Genomic DNA, 23,232 nt, shown 5'->3' with positions numbered 1-23,232 from the left:
TCCTTGTTAATATGCATATTGGAAGTAGCCTGTTATTTCCATTTATTATTAGGTGGAGATTATTTTCATGTTCATACTTATAATTGTTGTTAGTTGTGTGAAACGCAGGCGTGCTGTGTGTGTTCTGGGTGGGAACCCGTGAGCTCGTGTGCAGAGGAACAGCTGCGGTACATCGGGGCCTGCGTGTCTTTAATTCTGCATTTCACAAATACGGGATATATTTGACTTAATTTATTAGCCACTGTCAGGTTTAGCCACAATTTTTCTGTTGCCTTTCTGTGCATGCAATAGTTTAATTTTCTGCTGTTTAATTTCTTTTCTGAAGAGGGAAAGAATAAATGCATAAACATAAATCTATACACTCTGAAAAACAAAATAGACAGTATTTATATAAAGTCTAGTCTCCCAGAGCTGCTGTTTTGCTCAGCTAAAAGTCCAACACCGAATTTATACTGGTTCAAATACTTGGCCTCTCTAGTTTTGCAAACTGCATTTTAAAACCTATGTTAAGCTATGATCATGGTAGAAAGCATCAACTGAAAATTCCAGGAGCTGATAAATATTCAGATGCCCTGATTTTATGATCAACCCATTTTTTTTTTCCAATTACATATTTCTCCAAGAATTTATATTGGCTTTGTGAAACTAGAAACTTTTCAGATATGTAAATCAATCTTAGTGTTACTATGCAGAATTCTTTAAATTAATTTACAGTACAGATATCAGATTCGAGCAGTTCTTTTGCTGCAATGAGATAATTTCTGGAGGCAAGACACCTGGCCAGGCTAGAGTGGTGATTAATTTTATGTGTTTAGGGTGCAATCATCACTCAGAAAAAGGCTTAGGGTTTGGATGATGGATGACGGGTAAAGTGCAGGCTGATAGGACATGGCCCATGAATCTGTTCTACATCATCAGTTCCTTTGATCACTGGCAGAAGTTCAGAGATACTTCTTTGCATCTGTCCAAAATAAACAAGGCTACCATCTACCTTTTGCAGTATTGCTTTTAAATGCGGGTTTATTTGTGAGGGAGGAAACACCCTTATTTTTGCAACAATGGCTGAGGCAAATAAAAGCAAACACTTCGACTTGCATTTACATGCACATTTATAGACAAAATTGATGGGATTGTCTGTGTCCGCATACATATATATTCTAATGAAAGGACAATGGTATAAAAGCAATTTTTTTTCCCTGCAAACTGATACCAATGTTGACACCACAGAGGGTGCTGAAAAACAGTGTTACACAGCCTGCCATGAGAAGAAAGTCCTAAGTTATAACAATACTGTGCAGCGTTTCTTCTTCCTTAGTAATGCTGACAACAACGAATTGTTGGAAATCTTTCTCGCTACTGATAGCGGAATGAACTATGTGACCAAAATAATTTTGATTAGTAATTCAGAAGAGTTTAAGGGTGAAGAGAGAGAGAGGATTTGTGCCAACCTGAAAAAAAAAAAAAAAAAACAAAACAAAAACAAAAACCAAAAAAACCCACTTTTTTGTATCTCAATTAGCAAAGTATAATTTGATAATTGAAAGCAAATGCTTCTTTATCATATGATTTCTACTTTTCTTTACCCAATGCTGTCCCCTGCAGGGTGTAAGAAATCAGATCACAGAAGTACTCAGAAGCTTAAAAAAAAAAAATATATATATATATATATATATTTTTTTTTAAGTCCAAAAGTAAAAGATAAAGGAATAGCCGAATTAACATCACGTGCTCTATCAGAATTCATTATCAAGCCAGCATGGTTTATAATGAATAATCCTTTCAGAAGCTTGACTGGGTGCTGTAAGGGGCACTCCTTAAAAATATTCTCTTATGTGTCATTGCATATATGCAACGCTTCTTTCCATAGGTGTTACGAATTCCTAGTGCTCATGTTGATGTTCTGTCTGCAGGCAGTAAGATGTTAGCCATTTCTTTTATGCATCTCATCAGCTGCACTTGAACACAGAAATCAAACAGAACACATAAATTATAAAATCACTGCACATCTCAGTAGACTTTCTTAACATTTTATAGAATGGGAAGTAAAGAGTATGCAGGACTATGCTCTGTAGATGTAGAAATTATAAAACTACTACTCTGCTTAAAAGACAGGGTGACCCTCATAAAAGAAATAGAGCTCCTCTCAAAAAGGACTTTAAAAAAAAGTAAGGGAAGCATAAAGGTGGGAGTACTGATTAGATTTCATTAATAAGATTATCTTTTTACCAAACAAAAACAACACATGGGGCTTAAAACAACTCTGGGAGCATTTGTTATCACGTAGCAATCATACTCATGTGGTTGTTGTCTCCTTGCTCAACTGGAAACCACTGCTTTATCTGACTAAGTGCAAATACAAAAACGTTCATTAGCTCTCTGGAAACACCTTGGCTTGTCTTTATTGAGTTGCATTTCATCCATAGCCTTTGCACCTGGGGGCACACAATAAATTTTTCTGCACAAAGGGTTTCTCAAGAGAGGCATGACTGTTCCTTTTCTCCCAGTCAGAACACATTGCATCATCTTCTGTCATACTTACAAGCCCGGGGCCCGGGATGAAGAATTGTTCAGTATCTCCAAACCAAAGCTTGCCACGTAGCAGATCAAATTGTTGTTGCTCTGCCACTGAGCTGACTCAGTTCTTGCTTGTTTGATTTAAGGCACAGTTCCACTGTGAAAAGTTATTGTGAAAATGGTATTTTCTTCTGCAGCAGAGCTAGTTCCTACGTGTATGAAGAATTATATGTGCTGACTCAAGTGACAAAACCTGAGTGTTTACTGCTGCTGCTCTTGCCAGCTCTGCAGAGCAAAGACACAGGAGAGAAAGCAGGTTGGAGTCCATTTAATCTGTATACGTTAATACTCTTTTTTTCAGGCTCCTGTGTGTTTGCCTTCGTGCAAATTCAGGGAGAATGCCAGCATGCTAGAGCTGTTTACAGGAATATATTTTAGCCTCTACTGCTACTGAGTAGCAACGGAAAGGAAACATCCCGTCTCTCAGATCCTATACCACCTGTGGAAACACCACAGTTAAATAGTAATTTGAAACAGAGTAAATCAATACTTTATACTTTTCCATACTTACATTTTACCTGCAGTGGCTTACAGAGTTTGTGGTTGGAGTAGTAATTTTGTGGCATTCTGGCTTCATAAACTTCTGTCTTGTGTTTACGTCATCTCTGACTATCTGAAGGTAGTGGGAAAATATTACGGCTTTTGTCGTTGGTTACCACTAATTTTAGAATAAAGCAGAGAGCCCGTTTCTTGTATGGTCCAGCTAGCTATCGTACTTTTGCAGCTGTCTTCTGTCCTGCCATCATGAGCGGTCAGCATGTGGCACTGCCCTTCAGTGATGGGTCTGTTCCCACCAAACTGTTCTAAGGCTTGTGAAGGCTTCTCCTTTGGCTGTCCTACGCCACCCAAATGTGAAACAGGGAGTTATGGACTGAGTGTTGGTTTTAGCATGTTTGCAGTGTCTGGCTTTGTTGCTTGAGCTTGTCTAACCCAGAGAGAGAAGTTGTGTCTTTCTCAGGTTCAAGGTGACACTTGGGATGACCTGGGTTTATGTTCTGTTTTAAAAATGTAGTGGTTACAGCAAGTAAAGGAACACAAGGATTTGCTTGAATATTTCACCTACTGAGATGAGAATTTTAAGCCAACCTCTTAAGTTCCTAATTACTACTAGATAAACAGCCAGCAGCATCTACTGCTTACTTCCATTGTCTTTTTGTGCTGAAATTGTCCCCTTTTCAGAGCTGTTTGTGAGGCTGTATTTCAGATCCAGTAGAACTAAAGTTGATGGAAATCTGGCAGCTGGTTTAGTTAGTTCAAAACTTTACTGTGGGTGTTGGAATCAGTAAATGTTGAAATAGAATTTATGGTTACTGAATTCCCAAAGACTGTCCTACCCAAAAGACAGCGGCTGTCAAACCATGCTCTGGTATTTGAAATGAACACCAGCCCCTTTGCTGAAACCTCCTTAGCACTGGGAAGAGAAGGAGCAACTTCTCTTGGCAGTTTGGGAATTTTCTGCCTCCACTAGTCCAAATAGTTAACTTGTATTGGCCTCAGGATGTGCCTGTTCTTCACCTGGGAACTAGAACGAGGTTTTACTTTAGAACAGTCTTAACTAATGGTGAAGCTGATAGCACTTACAACCATTGGTATGTGCAGTTCAATTCTAAAGTAAATATCTATAAATAAAAGCAAAACCTCATACTTTACACAGTCCGTTTTGAACATAGTGTTTGTTCTGAGGAAAACTTCAGTTTCTCCGATCGGTTGTGAGAAATGGGATAATTTCCTCACACTGGAAGGGTAAGAACTCTCTGTCCCACCTGCACGGAGTGAAAAAGATGTATAGGAGGCAACTATATGGATCCTTATATCCAAGTAAAGGACAATCTACCTCCTAGGTCCCAGCACATAGAAGACGACAAACTCTATGCAGCATGGGATTTATGAAAAGTCCTTGAAAAACATTTAAAAAGTGGCCTTGACTTGCCTTATAATAGAAACTGGAAGTTTTTAAGCTTCCTCCTATCATGAGGCTAAACTACAAAATATCAGGCAATTCTTTGAACTTGTCTTTTAATCCTTTAGCTATTGTGGCCTGAGCAACAAATATTTTATTGATTTGTGTGTGTGGACGGATTGTGCTTAAATACATCCAGTTAATATTGCTTAGTAATTTTTCTGAAAATATAGATATCCTTGTAAACTCTGAATCTGGTTTAGCTTGTTTAGTAGTTTATCAAAATATTGTTATGCATTTACCTGAGAAAGAACAACACTGGCAGCAAGATCCAGCTGACTCCCAACGCTCGCCATTTTATTCTCATGTGTAGCAATCAAAGAGTCATATCTGCAGAGTGTATTTGCTCCTAAAATGTAGGAATGCGTAAGCCAAGATGGAGAATTCAGTGCGAATTCACTTCCTGTTGCTGAATAGCAGTTCTGTCCAAGGACCCTGGGGAGAATCCCTAATTCCACTAGAGTTTTACCTTGCTGAAACCCTTTTGTGGGGAGCAGGCCTGGCTCAAGGGGATAATAGGAACTTGAAATACAAGTAAATTTGAAAAATGCACATACGCACTGCAGACACATAAGCTTGCCAATCTTTAGAAGCTGTCTGATGAATTTCTACAAAGCAGCTTGACCCCCTACTGTTATTTCTTATATTTGTGTTTACTTTAGCACACAGAAAACCAATCACGTTACTCTGTCATACTAGTTATTTTATAAAAGTAGACAGAGGAGCTTACAGTCTCCTGCAGACACATTGCACTTTCTTCCCTTGAGTTCTGAAGTTACTGGAACAACTGAAATGCTTAGACTTTATTCTCTAACAGAATCTGGGTCTAAAAATGATAATAGAATACTCTCAGAAAGATCTAGCACCTAAATATGTCCTTCTTGAAAAATATCATCATAAGTTTAATACCACCTATATTAAAATATCAACAGCACGTTACGCAGAGGAGACTTTACTTGAGAGCATATATCCATTTAAATTGTTGCAAACTTATTCAGTTAAACCAATATAAAATTATCTTCCGCGTTGTTGTTGGGGATCATTCTGCTGCGTTCATTTGGATGTCAAAGTGACAGGCCATTAGCCTAAGGGTAAGCTAATTATTTAGGGAACTTTTCTTGTTTTGTACAATTAAGAATTATTCTTGAAAATACAACACAAACATAGATATCTGTGTCAGATTTTGACGGTCCATTTCTTTTAAATATGAAAATGTAATTTTAGCATTCAAACAGTCGAGACAGTGATAATTTAAAATAAAACAAGAACAACAGTCATTAAATGGCTGTGTTTCTGGACTTAGATTGATGCTTAACACATTGATCTTCTTCAACAGAAGCTTTCCATATTCCATCTGTTAGAATCTTTGACCTTTTCTTAACACCATTAAAAGATAAAATGTTAATCTACTGAAAAAAGATACATGACCTTTTAAAAGTGAACTGCACCACTTTACAGCCTGCCATCATTAAAGAACTTAATGCTCAGGAGCCATGCATTATGTGTGTCATAACAATATAATTGTTTAGAATAATGTAATTGTTCAACCAAGAAGATATATACCATGCATAACATGAGTTGGAACTAGATCTATGTGAACTTTGAAAACCCAATCAAAATAACATGCCAGATCAAGGCTTACTTTCAGTTTTAATCAGCCTCAACCTCCAATTTATTTTTTATTAATATGCCAAGATACATGCCTAGAAGATACCATTTTAACAAAGAAAAAGGATGGTACTGTGGGACAAATGAAACCACGTTACTGGCAAAGGAAGATGTTTATCTTCCTCTGGTTTAATCACCTTATACTTAATTTTTTTCAGCATAAGGAAATAAATGTGGCGCTAATATTTTAAATAGTAGTAAGGAATTTCAGTAGCAAGAAAATTCTTGAAAATGGACTTAACCTGTTTGTGCTAAATCGGAATCGTCCTAAAGTACACTTCTCAAAAGCAATAGCCACTATTCAGAACCACATTGAAATTTGGTTTAAACCAGAATCAGTAAAGTGCATCAGAGAGCATTTAGTTTTGAGTATAGGTTAATTTGATTTCCCTTAAAATTAAGCTTCTGTTCTGAACCCTGACTACAGAGAACAAATTCAGTGCATGATATACGTTCAGATAACCTAATCTCCTGGTGGGTTCCAAGTTTTAGATGAAGCCCCTTTAATAGATTTGAGAGCATAGCTGTATGATAATATGGCTACTTAATAACTACATAGCAGAGAATAATAGAAAGCCCAAGTGTCTCCTGCATTTGAATATGATGTTCTGCTAGCACTTTTGATTATATAGGACAAAGAGCTTTTCTACAGAGTAAGTATCATATTTTTCTGATTTCAACCTAAATTCCCCTCCTTGATCAGTTTTCCCCAGTAAAATGGCTGGATGATTCTGGGTTGGATAAGATGTCTCTGAACATCTGTATGTTTTTCAGCAGCATTTGCTCTATAAGGTAAGTGTCTGCATGCAGAATAGAAATACAAGGGTTCCAAGATGACATAAATTTAAGTCCTGTTATTAATATTATTTGATCATAACAGCAAGAGTAGCATTAGCAATGCCACTGGGCTGGGGGCTCTCAGCCAGCCCTGATGCAGTGGGTGCATTGAAATTAGCAATTTAGGGCACAGGAGGGGGTGTTTCCTTCATTAATTTCCCTTGTACCTATGGCTCAAGGCTGGTTGTGTGCACTCAAAGCTGTTTCTCACCTTGTGGAACTGAGGCTGAGCTCAGATGCTGGTTGACTTGCAATGAGAAGACATGGTCCTGCAGAAGTCACCTCTCTACACGTGTGCTCTGTGTGCCCAGGGCTGGAAACTGGCTTGAACTTCATTATTAGAAGTGACATCACGTGCATAATGATGCAGAAAACCTAGGAGAAAGCACAGGGTTTGCTAAGAGTTTTGACAAGTAGAAAGATACTCACTTCTGTAAATGTCAGCTTTTTAACTCCTGTTAAAACTTCATATTCTACTTTCTGATCATGTTGCTGCACTAGCCTTGTCTATTCGTGTTTTATTCAAGTTAAATAGGCAGCACCCTATTTCGTATAGGCCAAGCATTTAATCTTTGAAGTTTGCAGTCACTTTCTTTGTCAAGCTCTTTCATTGTTTAGACCTGCTTCCCCGTCCCAGCCCCACTTTATCACCGCAAATTTCCTCTCTCGCATATTCTTCCCTCTAGGTCATTGATAGTGAAAGCGAGCAATATGTTTCCTGGTGTTCAACCATGTGGCACTTCACTCGTCACATCATACACCAGATAAGCAGCTGACAGTCTGTGCTGCTCGGAATAGCGTGTGCATGCCATCTGAAAGCCGTGAGACGGAGGACGGAGATGCAGCCAACAGAGGGAGTCGATGGCTGCACAGCACTGGCCATCCAACCCCTGCTTTGGAGAGGAGAAACATGGACAGTTTCATATTTGTGGTCAAAGAGGAGAAGATTTCAGACTCTTCTCCCACTTGTCCCTTGGCGTCTCTGAGAGGCCACGTGCTCTTCAGCTCCCAAGCTGCACGTTGTCTGCCTGGCAGAAGTTTAGTTCCAGCTCACCAGGAGGAGGTGGACCCCCACCAGAACGTCAGCTGTTTGCAGGAAAGTCCAGCCCTTCTTCCATTTTCTTATTTTTTTAACATAGACGTGGAAATCTGATCTGTAGCATTTGCCTTTTTGTCTATTAAGTATAACTACCAAGTAGCATGCAGAAGCTATAATTGCTAATGCTAATTAACAGTACCAAATAAAACATTGTGGAGAACACCTGCTTGTTCTTTTACTCTATAGAAGTAATGTTTAAAATCTCTTGTGCATACTCGTAACTTGGTACCCAACATAGCTAGAATGATATAGACCTCATCAACCAAAGTGGCATTCCCTTCAGACTAAGAAAGTCCTAGATCTCAGCATTGGTGAGTATAATAAAGAGAAAGACGGTCTTTTCTCTTTGACAGGAGCAAGCTGTCACAGTGATCGTGAAATGAGATACAGAAGAAAAAAATTTCAAACTGTTTTTAGACACATTCAGGCAGCATGTAAATAGAATAATAAATCTGGCAAGAAAGACCTGTTTATTTTTTGCACAAAAGGGCTAAGAAGTTTGGGGTGTTTTTTTCCATTTTAAAGCATGATTATTTTTTTCCAGCTGAAGCCAGCACAGTATTCCACAGAGCAGCTGTCCACAGCAAGAAACTCATCATTCACTCTCTGATCAGCACATACAGTAAGTGACATGAAACTCTGCTTAATTCTCTTGTGTCTTCATGAAATAATTTCTTCACCGACCAAAGAAATCTGCTGTTTACCATAATCTCAATTTAACACCTAGTCTCAGTCTTCAAAAGTAACTGTCTGCATTTGAATGGGGTTTGCAAAGCAGAAGTAGCTGCCAGGGAAAACTAAACAAGTCTTGTCTCTTCCTTGAACTTTGGAAAAGGCTTTAGTTTTTTTATCACAGTGACAGGTTACAAGGTAAATAAAGTTTGAGATCTTTGCTTGGGCCATTTAAGACAAGAATTGGTGAGAAGTGAACAAAGCTGGAGGGTGCAAAACTTGAATGAAGCCTAAGCTGGGCGTGAAGGCGGGTGTTCGGAAGCAAGTGGCACATGCTCACAGAGTAAATCTCGGGGGTTCTATACGGTGTGACATGGGATGTGACTCCCAACTTGCTGAGGAAGCCCCTTGAAAACTAATGGGTTTTCAGTTAATTAACAATATGGGAAAGAGGCCTTGGGAAAACATTCCACTTCTTACAAGCTAATGTATTTGTTTTGCATTATGTAGAAAGCAGCTGGGAGGACCTCAGCTCCAGCAAAGCTGGGAATGGTCCCACCTTGCCTCCGATTACCATGCGTAACAGCGGATCAATGTAAATTCATTCGCGTCAGAATCAGTTATAACATCTTTCAATCAGCAATCAAAACAAAGGCCCTGTTGGTGTTGTTAGCTTAGCTAGATTTCTGCAGATTTGTTCTGAAGTTAATAAAATTACATCCAAAGGAGAAGCGAGCGATAGGAGATGTTCTGCAGGAGTTCACAGCCAGATGTGCATCTCCGCTCCACTGCAACGGGTCAGACTCTTACCTGGGCACCAGGGCGTCTCCAGAGGGAATCGCTCCTGCGTTTCTCTTCCTCTAACATGTAAAGTAATGATTTGGGGAAATTCACACTTAAAAATTTAGAAATATGTTGCACAATATTTTAACCGGATTGAAGTAAGAATAAGTTTACAGTCAGGTTGTATTTTGCAATTAAGCATCGTGTTGGAGGGTTGGGATTTGTTTTTGTCAGGATTTCTGTTGATATCACTGTGATTTACTGCAGGTAAAAAAAATGGTGATGTAAAATCCTTGTGTAACATTTCTTAAACAGGATGGGTTTTCACATCACATGAATAGCATTGTACTGCTAACTGCAAAATGCTTAGAGGAAACTAAACTAAGTTGAAGGAACTAATATTCCATTAAAGAGTCAGTATCTACCTCAATAAGATATTTTTAGCATTTGGGGATTTTGATATATGTGTCTTTTTTTTCCTGAGAGAACAAGAAAAAAACTTCTCTCCCTGCTTCTTCCATATTAGAGTTTGTTTATTGCAGACCATTGCATTAGGTCATGTTGTATTTGATCTGCTGGAAAATGAACGGTGTTTTGAATTACCCATGTGTTTCATTTGCTGCTTCTCTTTGGTCAGGTGAAAAGATAAAGCATTTTGCTGTGTAACTTTCCTACCAGTACCCAGGTATGTACCAGGGTTACAAACTTTTGGATAAGCTGTATGTACAGCCTAATCAGAATGATCTTGCCCAGGCACAGCTTTTCCTGCTAGAAATAATGCTTTTAAAAGTATATTGATATATGCATTAAGTGAAAAACACACACGGTATTGAAGTGCTCCATTCCCCAACAAGAGGAAGAAAATAAGTCTTAATTTTCCTTTGGGGCAAAGCTTTAATGGAATCACTGCTGGTTCATAGTCTTCCAGTTATTGTTTAAACCTCACAAGATACTTAAGGCTTTGAGTGTTTGTACCAAGAAAAGAAAAGTATTCATTCACTCTCGAGCTCAGATTTGATAGCTAATAAATCTATTCTGGCCTCTATTACATTTCTTGCCCACCAGTATTAACATGTTGCTATTATTTAGCTGAAGAATTATAGTGTCCTGAGCCCCTTGTACCTTATGAAAGTTGGGAAAGAAAATTGAACGTCATAAGGAACACAGAAAAAGGTAATCTAAATAATTGCAGCATAGAAAAAGAAATAGGACAAGACGTGAACAGGAGCTAACAAAATGGTGCTCTGTCAATATAGTTGGCGCTGTCATTTAGATGTGTTTATGTGGTTGAGTGATTGTGCTTATTTTGTTGGTTTTACAGTTCTCGGTGAGACGGGGAGGAGTTTGGCAGGTCTGTATTTTTATCTGCAGTTGTCATCTGCTGCAAAAAGTCTGGATTTTAGAGGGTCAGACTTACAGACAACCTAGGGGTACAACAGGTACTTGAGACTGTTTGAAGTTATCCAGTTTGAAAGCAAAAGGTGAGTGCTGCTTGAGGAGGCAGGTAGAAGCGACTCTTTCCATGCGTAAATATGTTCTTTCTACCAATCAGCCTTCCTAAACAGTTTGCAAATCTGTCCTTAAATTGAGTACAAAATGCTTTGTTCAGTGGCCAAAACGAGGAGCACATAAGCATCAGTGTTTTGGTCCATCCTCTCAAGAATCCAGTGAAAGATACTGTTGTTTGATAAGACACGTTGACTCTATTATATGAGTGGGCTTTATATAAATGGTTAAAATATTTGATTTCTGAATTTTTGAAGGTGAGGTTATGCCAATACATAGCTTGTGAGAAGAGCAGGGCTGACAGCAGAGGGATTTATGTGGTTTGTGGAGCCACATGGCGCGTCACCTCGTTACTGTGCCAATGTGCCCCAGTCCCAGCAGCTCTGCACAGCCGGCGGCCCGGTTTGCTTCCACCTCCTCCCGTCCTCAGCACTGGGCTGGGCAGCCTGGCTTCCAGTTAGTTCTAGCCCATGACTGAGGGTGGAAACCTGCAAAACAAGCAAAGTAACTCATTGCATGTAGACAAATAAATTTCTGTCTTGGGCGCTTGCAAGGCCCCCTGAATCTCCTTCTGCAAATAAAGCCACCTCGTTTTCAGCTTCATTGAAAAATGCAGTGAAATCAGGCTTTAATCAGGGGAAATGACACATTCTTGTGCATATTTCAGGGTCTTAAATTAAAAGCTATTTTTTAAAGAAGAAAATTAAATGCTATTTCAGATTTCTTGTTACTGCTGACCCTTCAGGACTGTACTGAGCTCCTGCCACCTACCAGCACGCTCGCCAGGCAGTCTGTACAAATATTATTATTACTTAAATAGAGTCTGAATCATTACCTTGTGTTTTCACTTTGTAGTGAAGTGATTTAAATATAGTTTTCTTATGTTGGGATCCTTTGACAAATGCATAAATAGTTAGCGCATTGTTAGCAGCAGTGAAAAGGAAATGGATGCCTGGCAGGAGGAAGGGCAAATAATTTTCTCATGCTTGCCGTGCTCTTTCTGTAGTGTAAATCAAGTCTTCTCCTCTGAAAGTAAAAACTTATTCCAAGATGTCAACAAAAGTAAAGTAATTAGGGAAGGAAACGTAATTCCTCCCTGCCGCTCCTTTCTCGCACATGTTAGTAAATGAAAGCTATTTTAAGATAGAACCTGAAGTAGACTAATTGGAGGAGATGAGTCATTTGGGACCTGATCCTGGAAATGCTTACTGAAATGAGTAGCCCTTTGGTTGTTTGCCTGGGTCGGTTCTGAGTGCACGGGCACGTTTTAGGATCAGGGAGGAGGTTCAGTCCTGCAGGGTCCTGAGCAGGGCCCTCCAAACCAAAGAGCATGGACACAAGCTCCAGTTGTTCTCAAGAGGACAACGCGTGTAATTAACTGTTTTATTGGACCACAGCCAGTGTGGTCAGTGTCTCCCAGGACTAAACCCTGAGAGCTTAACTTTAAATGGAATAGGAATATTATGAGGCTACTTTGATTAATTAATCTCATTAAAAAAAAAAAAAAAAAAAAAAGAAGAACTAACTAGAAAACCAAAACACACCACAAAACTTTCCCACATTCGCTTGTGCCTCTGGTTCATGTCTATGATAAAATTAACTACTGTAATACGCTTTTTTCACAATTTAGTTCTCAAATCCTTTGCTGCAAAGGAAGCTGTAAAGCTCAAAGGCATATTTTTTCCTTAGTGTTAGCCATTAATATGCCACTAGTCTTTGCATAAATAAGTTGTCTATTTTAAAGCAACTCAAATGGGCTATTTCATTTTATATGACTGTTAATTAAGATGTTGATTAGCCCTGCTATTGAAGCATTGAAAACCTTTCTAAAAGAAATGGCCACTGTTTCAATTTTATTTTAATTAGTGGGACTTTGAGGTTATTTACTACAGCGTCAGCTATCAAAGTAAAGCTGTTTCATTTGATGTTCAGTCCAATGCAGGTAGTGCACACAATTCCACATTTGCCTGTAGCCGCTGCCATTACCAGCAGTATGATTTAAGGTCATTTAAGAGTCATCAACCTCACAGATGGTAAAACGCAAAGTATCTAAAAGGGAAAATAACAATTGTTGTCTTGTCAAATAAAATCCGAACATTGTATTTTTTGTGAACACCCACTAGCTTCCAGCAATTTTATACAGAATGTGTTTCCCTTTGGGCGGAGAGTGTTCGGTCTTCCCTTTTATGCATCCTTCCATTGAGACACGCTAACCCCCTCGGGAGGTGAAACCCACCCAGATATTTGTGATTTTAAAACTTCATTTGCGTCACTTGCAACAGAGATGGATCATTATTCTGGGATAAAATCACATCCTGCACAGTGAAAATAACAGGCAACACTTGACCTGAAAAGGGAAAGAGGAAAACAAAAAAAGAAAACCAACAACTTTAAAGTGTTAAAAGAAACAGACAGTGTTAAAGCTGCTTCAGGAAACAAATTCTCCCTGTAATGCACTGTAATTACGATCTTTTCTAAGCTAAGTATAGTACCCTAGAGATTACTATAAGTAACTTATAATAGAATTTTTATTAGTGGTAGTAATTTTTTATGATAATTAGTGTTAATCTGCAGCCAATAAAATCAGAAGATATATAGTTATCTCTTTTACACCAGAAAACTATTCTTCAGACAGCTGAAACATTAAGAAAGAAAAATGTGTTGTTTTATGTTCGTTATACAGTTTTATGTTCTGATTATTGGTATATTTTTTTATTAGCTCTTTCCATTTAATGGTGAAAAATGCGAGACATACTCAAGACCTGTAGCGGCCAGTTTGGGGTAAGCAGCTGGAATTTAGTGTCCTTGGTAATGTTTATTCCACCCTATCTTAAATCTCATCCTTTGTGAAAGTGAGTTTTAAATATTCCTCTTCGTGATGAGTTACTCTTGCATCAGCCTTGCACTTGCCTTTCCTTATTGACTAGAAGAGGAGCCATAACTGCTGAAAAAAGATGGTTTATGATAGTACTGTGGCACACAGTCTGTGTATCTTTGAGACTGCATTGCGTTGCCCCACAAGAAGCTCTTGCAGTACAACAACCCTTCTCAAAAGCTCTTAAACCCACAACAGGAACCCCCACACAAAAATATTCCTTAATATGGATTTACGTCCCACACAGTAGGACTGTGTGTGAATAGTTGGGAAATGTCTGGGCTTTGACCTCCTCAGATTTGGAGAGACATTTTGACTGAATGGATCAGCTGCTCCTGCTAAACCAGTTGCTGGAAATACAAAGGAGGGGGAAAGTTCCCAAAAAAACTATTTGAGGACTAACTGTAATGCTGCTGCTAGTGTTCAGGATCATACTTTGAAGTTTTTAGTTCACTTCACTACATATCTTGCCAGCGCTAGTAAGCAAATCTTGGAGTGAAAAAAGAAAAGGCAAGGCATGAGTCTTGGGTTTGTCATATTTAAAAAACAAACAAACACGGGACTATTTAGTATAGTCATTTTGTTTTAGACCGAAGATGGTATATAACAATTCCTAACTTAGTTGGAGGGGTTGGATTTCACTTCTTGGAGAGGAGAGGAAATACGCTAGGAAAATACTGAAACCATAGAGATTTTACATGGAAGAAGACTATTGTTTCATATATATTCTATGGCCTGATACACCACTATTTTCTCAGTTAGTGGCACAGTAACCCCTAACTGACCCTCTTAATCTGTATTATCATAACTCATTGGCAGCAGTTTAAGATAAAAATTAAAAATTTGAGATACGTGACCTAAGAGGAACCAAAGAAGGTTTTCATCGTCTTTCCCCAGGCTTATGACCTCATGCTCACAAGTTATGCTAGGAACTACAGAGGCTGGTAGAAAAATAAGTTTGTGTTTCCTAAATAGCGAGAATATTAATTCTGCTTTGGAGAAAAAAGTGCATGCCCAGAATTCCTTGGCCTTGGACTTCATTCAGGGCTCTCTGAATATACATATGGGCTATGAAGAGTGCCTGCTGGCTTCCACTCACAGAGTGGCATAGATTCTCCTGGACACTTCGAAAACTATTCCTGTAGAAGGAGGCCAGGGGTGTGTTGCATTCTTCTAGGCTTTTTAAACTTGGTTTCTCTTAAATTAGGATAGGAAAGGTGAAAAAATGGTGGTAACACTCCTTTGGGTGCTAAAATGAGGTCACTACTCCCAGCAACTGTAGAGATATTAATAATCCTGTCTTCCTCTCTTCTGAGCCCCGGTGAGCACCAACGTAGCCATGTTGATAGTTGATCTGTTATCTCTAGCATGTGACTTATCATCTGTTGAGATGTCCGAGGTAGATCAAGCTCCACAAAGTCTGTCCCACATTCTGCAAATACGGGCAGACATCGCTGCATGCAGTTACTTGTGATTTGTATGTTGAGAGCTGTCCCAGTGATCACAACTAATGCAGATATAAGATGTACTGAGCTGGCTTATGTTTCACTGTCTTAATTCATAGACCTGTTTAGACAGTTTGTGAACACAGGCAGGTTCATCTAAAGACTTAAAGAAGGCATTGGTTATGTTCCTAATAATGTTCTAATGCTGTTTCCTTAGCTATGTTGTTAGTGCCTTTGGTGTGGAAACATGGTAACTGGTCATCTGTTAAATAAGCAGTTGTTTCCTTCATGTCCAAGAAACACTCACTTTGTGATGATAATGGCAAGAGTCTTGCCTTGCCTCTTGTTTCCCCCATTGCTTTTTGGCAAAGGTAGCACTTATGGAGACCTTCAGCCCTCAAGGAGATTCAAGTCCTCTTCAGCCTGGAAGCACACAGGCCATGGAAACAGCACCCTGACAGTGGAGCTTCTGCCAGCGGATCAAGCAGCAAGTGTCCGTGCCGAATTCCTGTGTGCCAGCACTTGGAGACTGTTGACCGTGAGGTTTCTGTGACACCCTTGTGAACCCTCCCAGGGACAGATGGATTTGCTCTTGAATGGCTCCATTCTTTTCTCTTTGTGAATAGAGCGGGCAATTGTTAATTTGCCCTGACTGCTGTCATGCACCATAGGCTCCTGCTTTGTCACCCCCTCCTGCTGACCACGGCCTCCAGGCCAGGAGGTCTCATATTCTGGAAATGTGTGTACTCACTGTATGTGTCCAGAGTGTCTGTTGGGAGGTGGCTCTGGCAGCCAAGCGCTTCCCCTGGTTGTGTTTCAACCTGAGACTTAACCAGGAGGTGTCCAGCAAGCTGGCTTGGCAGAAACAACCAGTGTAACTTAGAGAAATTAAATTCCTGTTTCCCCCACACTGAGGAATCTTAACAAAAACCCTGACAGCAAAAGTGATCACCCTTGGATTTTGCAGTGTTTTGAATTTGTATATGACCCATTCCAAAATTATTCTTGGGTTTTACCTTTTGATTTGGATTACTGACATGTGTGCTACCAAGGCAATGTCTGAAGACTATCGGGGAACTTTCTGTAAGAGCACAAAGCAGGTTCTTGATCTCTTGTTCTCTTCAGGGTACGCTTTGCTTGCAGGCTGCTCTCAAAGTTCTCAAACTATGCACCAGCTACAAATAAAAAGGGAGTATTCTCTCATCAGCCCCCCAAAATACCTCTATCCTTCATCCTAGACTGGATCAGCTAGTATTCTTCATTTGTTATTATTTAGTTAAAGGTCTCTCTTCTTTTACTGCCCTTAAACTCAATGTATGTTCTCCCTCCAGCTTGCTGACCTTTGAGTTATATAGCAGAGCTGTTTTCCAGGAGTGTTTTCTACGGGTTGATTGGTCTGAAGGATTTTAGGCAAAAGGGGTTATATTTCCAGTTTTAGAGTCTGTGAATGCCTTATTAGCAGACACCGGATTACGTAGTAATTTGTCTAGAGGTTAGAACAGGTGCAACAGCATAGTCTCAGATAAATAAGGCTTAAATTGCAATTTCTACCACAGGCAGATCAATCTGTGTAATTTAGGTGACTTAACTTTTATAGCTGGTGTGCAAGGAAAATACCTTTCTTAGAGCAGTGACTGTAAACTGATAGCATAATTTGTGTTGTGAAAATTGGTCACCGTATTCAATTGTATATAAGAAAAGCACAGTGTTTTGAACTGCACCCACAAAATGTGTTCTAAAAAGGGTATTCACGTCTGTGAAGATGTTTCTTCCTATGGTTGATATTAGACTTCGGGGGTTGTTTTTCTTTCTTGTCCAGGAATTTGGCATGTGCCACAACAGCACATCTGATTAAGGTTTAACTGAAATAATTACTTCTTTCTAAGTTGTTGAGTTTTTTTCCCCAGTTAAAATGTGTATCCTATTCCTCATGGTTTTCATCCATTCTGGCACCAGGTAAGTAACAAATCATATTGCTTGTCTCTTGAGATGAATATCAGAGTAATTCACAGTGCTGTGTGCAACACTACCTAGAAGCCACAACACAAGTGATAAATAGTAGTAGGCTGGCAGGGGAGGGAGGGAGGTTCTTCAAAGAAAAATTAAAAGATTTAAGATTAGTGACATCGTTGTCAAAAATGTGAACTCTCTATCCCTACTGGAAATTCATTGGTAAGTAGACCCTGAGAAGAACACAAAATCAGCAGCTGAAAGCAAAGAGTCCATGGCCCAGCTGAGAAATCCAGATGCCCCCTGACACCCCTTGAAATCCACCCTTGTGAATCCAGTGGGCATTAGGTTGGGTTCTTCATTGCCAGAAAAATGGTTTAATTCAAGGTATCATCTCCAGGGAAGGAGCAGAAGACATTATCATCTGAGGGGGAAACAGAGACAAATGATTCCCTCTTCACTTTAGGTGATGTCCAATACAGGAGAAGCTCTCCCTGCACTGGAGTCCAACAGACAATACCAATCGCTTTAGCCTGGCTGGTAAACACCTGAAAACTAACACATTTTCAACAGCTATAATGTCAATGCTGAATGGAACCAATACAAAATGCTCTAAGTTAATTGGTCTCAGCATTAAATTTGATCTAACACAATTTTATTTGAATTATCAGGAATTCCGTGCAATCAGAGCCTACTAGGTGTTTTCTGAAAAAGAAGATCGCATAGGTAAAGTGTTCTCTTTTTCCCTTGACTGTCAATGTTATTATTTTCAAAAAAATCCATTTCTGCAAAATGAAATCTTTTCAGTTTGGGTTTTTCCACTTGTCTCTCCCTTGTTCCCATCCTCCACTCTTGGACCAGGCAGAAGACAAAACACAGTGTTTCTTGTTGGTATTTGCTTTTCTTCAGCATTTTTTCCAGCTCCTCTACAACACCACTCAAAGCATTAATGGAATGTTTTTGCTGTGAGGCTGTATCCAGAAAAAATGTCAAGGAATTAAAAAAATAAGCATTCTACTGCTATTTGTGATGTTAGAAACTGGGCTAATTTGGCAAATAGGATGCAGTATGGTTTCAAGAGAATGGAGAAGTTATCAATAGAATAATGGATGGCAAACAGGGCATCTTGCACATGTGCTGTTCTCTGGGTGGTTTCCAGATTTCAGACTGAGTGTAACTCCAGGTTTCTGCCTTGTGGGAGGACAGACTAGCTGAAGGCCAACAGCCAGACTCCTTATGGAAAGGAAAAGGAAGGCTGCTCCCCTAACAGGGTGTGAAAAACTGACCTTCTAGAATAGCAGTTTTTAAGTAGCTTTGGGTTTTTTTCAGCTGCCACAAGGAAAGTGTAATTGTGCTGCCTGGTTCTGTTTGAACAAGCGAGTTGTGCACTTCAGGGGAGGAGTGTCTGGAGGGTGTTGAAAGGACAGATAGGGAAGTGTGGCCAGGAATGTGATCGAGTGGATAGAGAATGAGTGAGGACAAGTGTCCTCGTGCTGGCTGCGGTGGTGACGTGCGTTATCTCCCTGTGTTATCAGGAGATAGATGTTTGCATTCCCATGGGTCGGTGCAAGTTGCCACAGTTTCAACTTCCACTTTTTTCTTATGGAAATAACATCACGAGGCAAAGAATGCACAAAAAGTCATCTCCTTGCTCACACCACCACATGTGATGGTACAATCTTGAAAATTCTCTAGAGGACTTAGGGTGCAGTGTGAAAGTATGTCAGTTGGTTTCTCAACGGTCCTTTACTTCTATTTATAGCAACAAAGTTGATTAAAATGTTTTATTTCACTCTTCCTTTTCCCACCCCTCTCTTTGCTACTTAGACTGCTTAGAACGTTTTCAAGAGGGGGCCAGATTTATGTATGTATGTATGTATGTATATATATATATATATATATATATATATATATATATATATAATTTTTGTGATCCTTACTTGCATTTAAAAAAAACGCTTTGACTGGGTTCTTGGCAGTAAAGTTTTGATGCCCAGCATGACACTGTCTCTCAAGAAAGACATCACTCTTCCGAAATGGCAAACAGATCAAAACCTGGCGCTTCCCATCCCAGCCCACCCATCTGAAGCTAGTGAATTTTGCAACACCACTTAACAGGTTTTGTTATCGCTCAAGTGTGAAACAAAAACAAACAGCAGAACTTGGGAAGGTTTTGCAAAACGCAGTTAAGTAGTTGCCATTGTTTACGATCTGCTAATCAATTACCAGTAGTAATTAAAGGATCCCTATAGATCTGTTCCTCAGATCCAAAACACATGATAACAGAAGGAACATGTGGTACGGAATCTTGATTCCTGTATTTACTGTGTGTTATATCAGTTCCTGGGTGTGTGAATATGCCATCTGATAAGGTGAAACACCCTCTGTATACAATAATTAGTCATAATTCCATGTCATTTTTGTAGCAATTTCTCTGGTAGCTATTATATTCCAAAGCATCTGTACTTCATGAAGCTAAATTCGTAATTTTTAATTAATATATGGTTAGCATGTTGAAGCTTTTTACACACCTTTTCCTTATCCCAGCTTCTCTGAGCTCTGTTGTGCCTGCTGTTTCTGCAAAGACAGTAAGAAAAGTAATGATTTCCAAAGTCATCTATTTATCTTACTAGATGATTTGTGTTGTAACGTGTCATAAAAGGTTCAATGTGGGGTTTGTTTGTTTGTTTACTCTATTCTTTACCATAAATATAGTTTTACCCTCTAAATTTAGTGCTGGAGAAAGCAATGGGCAAGCAGCACTACCTTGAGTCAAGTGTGCTGAGGGCAGATTTTCCACACACCTGTGTTAAAGTTCTAACATTCAGCAACTGTCCTGATTTTTTCAGTCTGAGGTGTCTTTTAAGATAGAAGTTGTTTATTGTGCCAATCTAATCTGCTGGATTGTTTTGTCTTGTGAATGAAGGGAGAATGTCATACATTTCCTTGCACTTCTAGCTAAAAATCAGATATAAAATCCACTGTGAAAATGTAACACAGGTGCCTTGGGGGTGGGGGTTTTTAAGAAATTCTGGTTTAAACAAAAAAAAAAAAAAAAATCAAAAAATCAGTAAAAAGTGAGTGGACTTGGATAACAATTTTTAAAAAGCAGAAAACTCCAAAACAGGAGAAGCAGCACAGAAATGCTGCCAGAATTAACTTTGTGGTTTTCTGAACCTCTTAAAGTTGCAGGTTTAAAACTGTCAACCTGTAGCTCACCAGTTTGGCTATAAGAAATTACCGTAATTTAATTGTGCATAGCAATAGCATCATATCCCTTCATGCACTGGCAACTGGGAGTTACTTTAATTTCCTTTGATAAATTTAGCCTAGAGATTCCTAGATTAAATAAACATAAACAATTCAAATGGCTTTAAACCAATTCACATACAAAACAAGATTTGAAAAATCTGCATCGAAAAGTAATGTAAGTGTTTTGCTTATGCATTTTTTCATTTAAAAACTGTAATAAATCTTTGCAGCTAAAAAATGCTCTCTGACTGATACTCATACACCAGGTGTTTGGGCACTCCAGTACCACTGTAAACTGCAGGATTTACACAGTGAAATCAGTGCAGATGTTTGACAGCCAAGCCAACCAGTGAATGAGTGAACCCTGTATGCTCTCAGGTTTCTTTTCACATCTTGGTATTTATCAACGTGCAACATAATTTTTCCCATGAAAAAACCGCCAGTATTTACCAACACTTCTTTTACTGTGATATTTGAAATAATAAGACATCATTACTCACTAAGCTTAGAGTAGGAAATAACTGTGACAACTCCAATACCATGGCTTGATTAATATTGGATTCTTAATAACAATCTCTAAGGATGGATTTTTGGTAGCAAGATGAGTCATTTGCGCAGACAGAGCTGATTCTGGGTGAGCCAATGACTCCATGGCAACTCATAGAAAAGCATCTGCAGAGGAACGAGCTGGTGTTGCCTCCTTGGGTGCAGGCAGGGCCTTGGTTTTGAAGATCTTTACTTCATCTCTCTGTGCTCTGTCCCAGGCCAAGCCTGGCGCAGCCGAAACCCTACGCACAGCTTTAAAATAACACGAACCAACCGCTTCTGAAAGTCAAACTGCATGGTATAATAAATACACGGGTATGATTTGCCTGTAGAAGCTGTTTGGCTCCAGCACACCTTCCATTTTGGCTAATGGTCTGAAAAAAAAGGTGACTGCCAAGTAGTAGAACTAAGGGAAAGATCCCATTGGAAACTCAATGGGAACTTTGCTTAAGTGAGGGCTGCCGAATTTGGCCACTGTTCAGTAAAAATACGTTTCCACCTCTGACACCATAGAAGACCTCCACACAACATGCTTTGCTACAGAAAGCAGCTGAGAGTAAATCACATCCCTCCTTCCTGCGTTGTGTAAGGCCTTCCCTGATACATCAAGAGCTTTAAAAGAACCATGAAAACAGTGTGTTCTGCTTGGGTATAAAAAAATCCCAGGATGTTGAGGTTTTGTTTTGTCTCTGGGTGGCACACTCCTGCGGAATTGTGTGTATTCAAGGCAGCTAGAGGAGTAGCAGAAAGAAGTTTACTGCATCTATTTCCTTGAAAGTAGGGACAAAAAGTCAGATCCAGTCTTCAGAAGCTTATCTTTATGGTTTGTGTTTTATTGAACCCTATTTTACTAATTTCTCCCTATTCTGCATTGGCCATTAGGCATAATGTGTTCTTTATCGGTGTACCATTTAATAAAACACGCTAATTGATGGCTATCGCAGTGCAAGAATCAGGGGCCAGTCAGTGTTTCAAATGCTGGAAATACCAAAGCAATGGCCCATCGCTAACTGCAGCATGCTAGAGATCTGAATGTTTATGATCTATGCCCATCCTCAGTTTCTGTACCGCTCAGGCCGGGGATCAGTGTGGGCGAGTTTATGAAGAGCTGTTGTTTGAGTGATGGTGGGTGGGGAAGGTGAATGGTACAAGGTTGTACAAGGCTTGTAGCCGCTTTGAAAGCCATTTCATGACAGGTGGTGCTATGGAGGCTCACTGAGTTTGCTTGTATTTGGCACTCTAAAGCTAGCCAGCACCAGGGTAACAACATGTTCAGCTATTTGTAAACCAAGCAGGGGCCTAAAAAACATTCCACTCACAAGGAAAAAATTGATTTAAAGAGGCTTGGAGTGGAGCTTGAGCATCAATGAACACTGAAGAGCCTTCTTAAACTGACACAATAAATTAGTTCAAAACAGATGACAGCCCTACAGATTACCCACCTCTTAACAAAGGAGGGGCATTCTGGTCCCCTTCACGAAAACATAGATAAAAATTTTGTTCTTCTACTCTAATGAGGCAAGCTCAGATATAAGTCAATAGAGCAATTCATTAACAAATCTAGTGAAATCCCCTGGGTTACCAGTGAGATGACAGTGAAAGTGGATGTGCTGTGAAAACTCTTCTTTGGTAGAGATGTCCATATGCTAAGGGTCAGAGAGCTGAGTGGTTTGCTCTGTTTACTATTCACCATACACATATGGCAGTTAAGGTCACTGTTATCAGACACTTTCTCTGTACACAAAACAAAATTTCCATATGGTCCATGAAAATGGATATGCTTTGCTCCCGTGCAGCTTCCCACGGCTCTCTCTTTGTGCGGCACCGGTTAGAAGTGTAAAAGAAGGGTGCGCGGGGTTACCTCGTCAGTCAATCGCGCTCCCTGCTTTGTGCATCAGTCCAATTTAGGGCAAATCTGCATCACTTCCCCCCCCACCCTGTCTTTCAGGCACAAATGCTCATGTCAGTCTATTAGAACGTGATAGAAGTACTGATCACTGCCTCTGCATCTAAATCCTTTTGAAACCAGGATGACCTGCTGAAGAGGATTTTGAGTGGAAGGCCC

The 23,232-nt window shown here is 39.5% G+C and overlaps 1 long non-coding RNA gene across 2 annotated transcripts in view; it reads right to left on the bottom strand.

Annotated features, from left to right (window-relative positions):
- Nucleotides 1-1,370: 1,370 nt before the first annotated feature.
- LOC309444496 overlaps nt 1,371-23,232 on the bottom strand; it is a 36,451-nt gene continuing 14,589 nt past the window's right edge. The window contains exons 4-8 of one of the 2 annotated variants that reach the window (XR_014185054.1): nt 19,901-19,946; nt 11,446-11,587; nt 7,251-7,414; nt 4,777-4,883; nt 1,371-2,799 (exon numbers count right to left, since the gene is read on the bottom strand). This is a non-coding gene — a long non-coding RNA (uncharacterized lncRNA). The remainder of the gene's footprint in view (nt 2,800-4,776; nt 4,884-7,250; nt 7,415-11,445; nt 11,588-19,900; nt 19,947-23,232) is intronic. The other variant, XR_014185055.1, reaches the window with a different exon arrangement.

The sequence above is a fragment of the Streptopelia decaocto genome (genome assembly GCF_964273445.1).
Source record: "Streptopelia decaocto genome assembly, chromosome: 11".
NCBI lineage: Eukaryota > Metazoa > Chordata > Aves > Columbiformes > Columbidae > Streptopelia > Streptopelia decaocto.
Note: the sequence above shows the minus strand (reverse complement) of the source record. Positions and strands in the feature narration are given on the sequence as shown.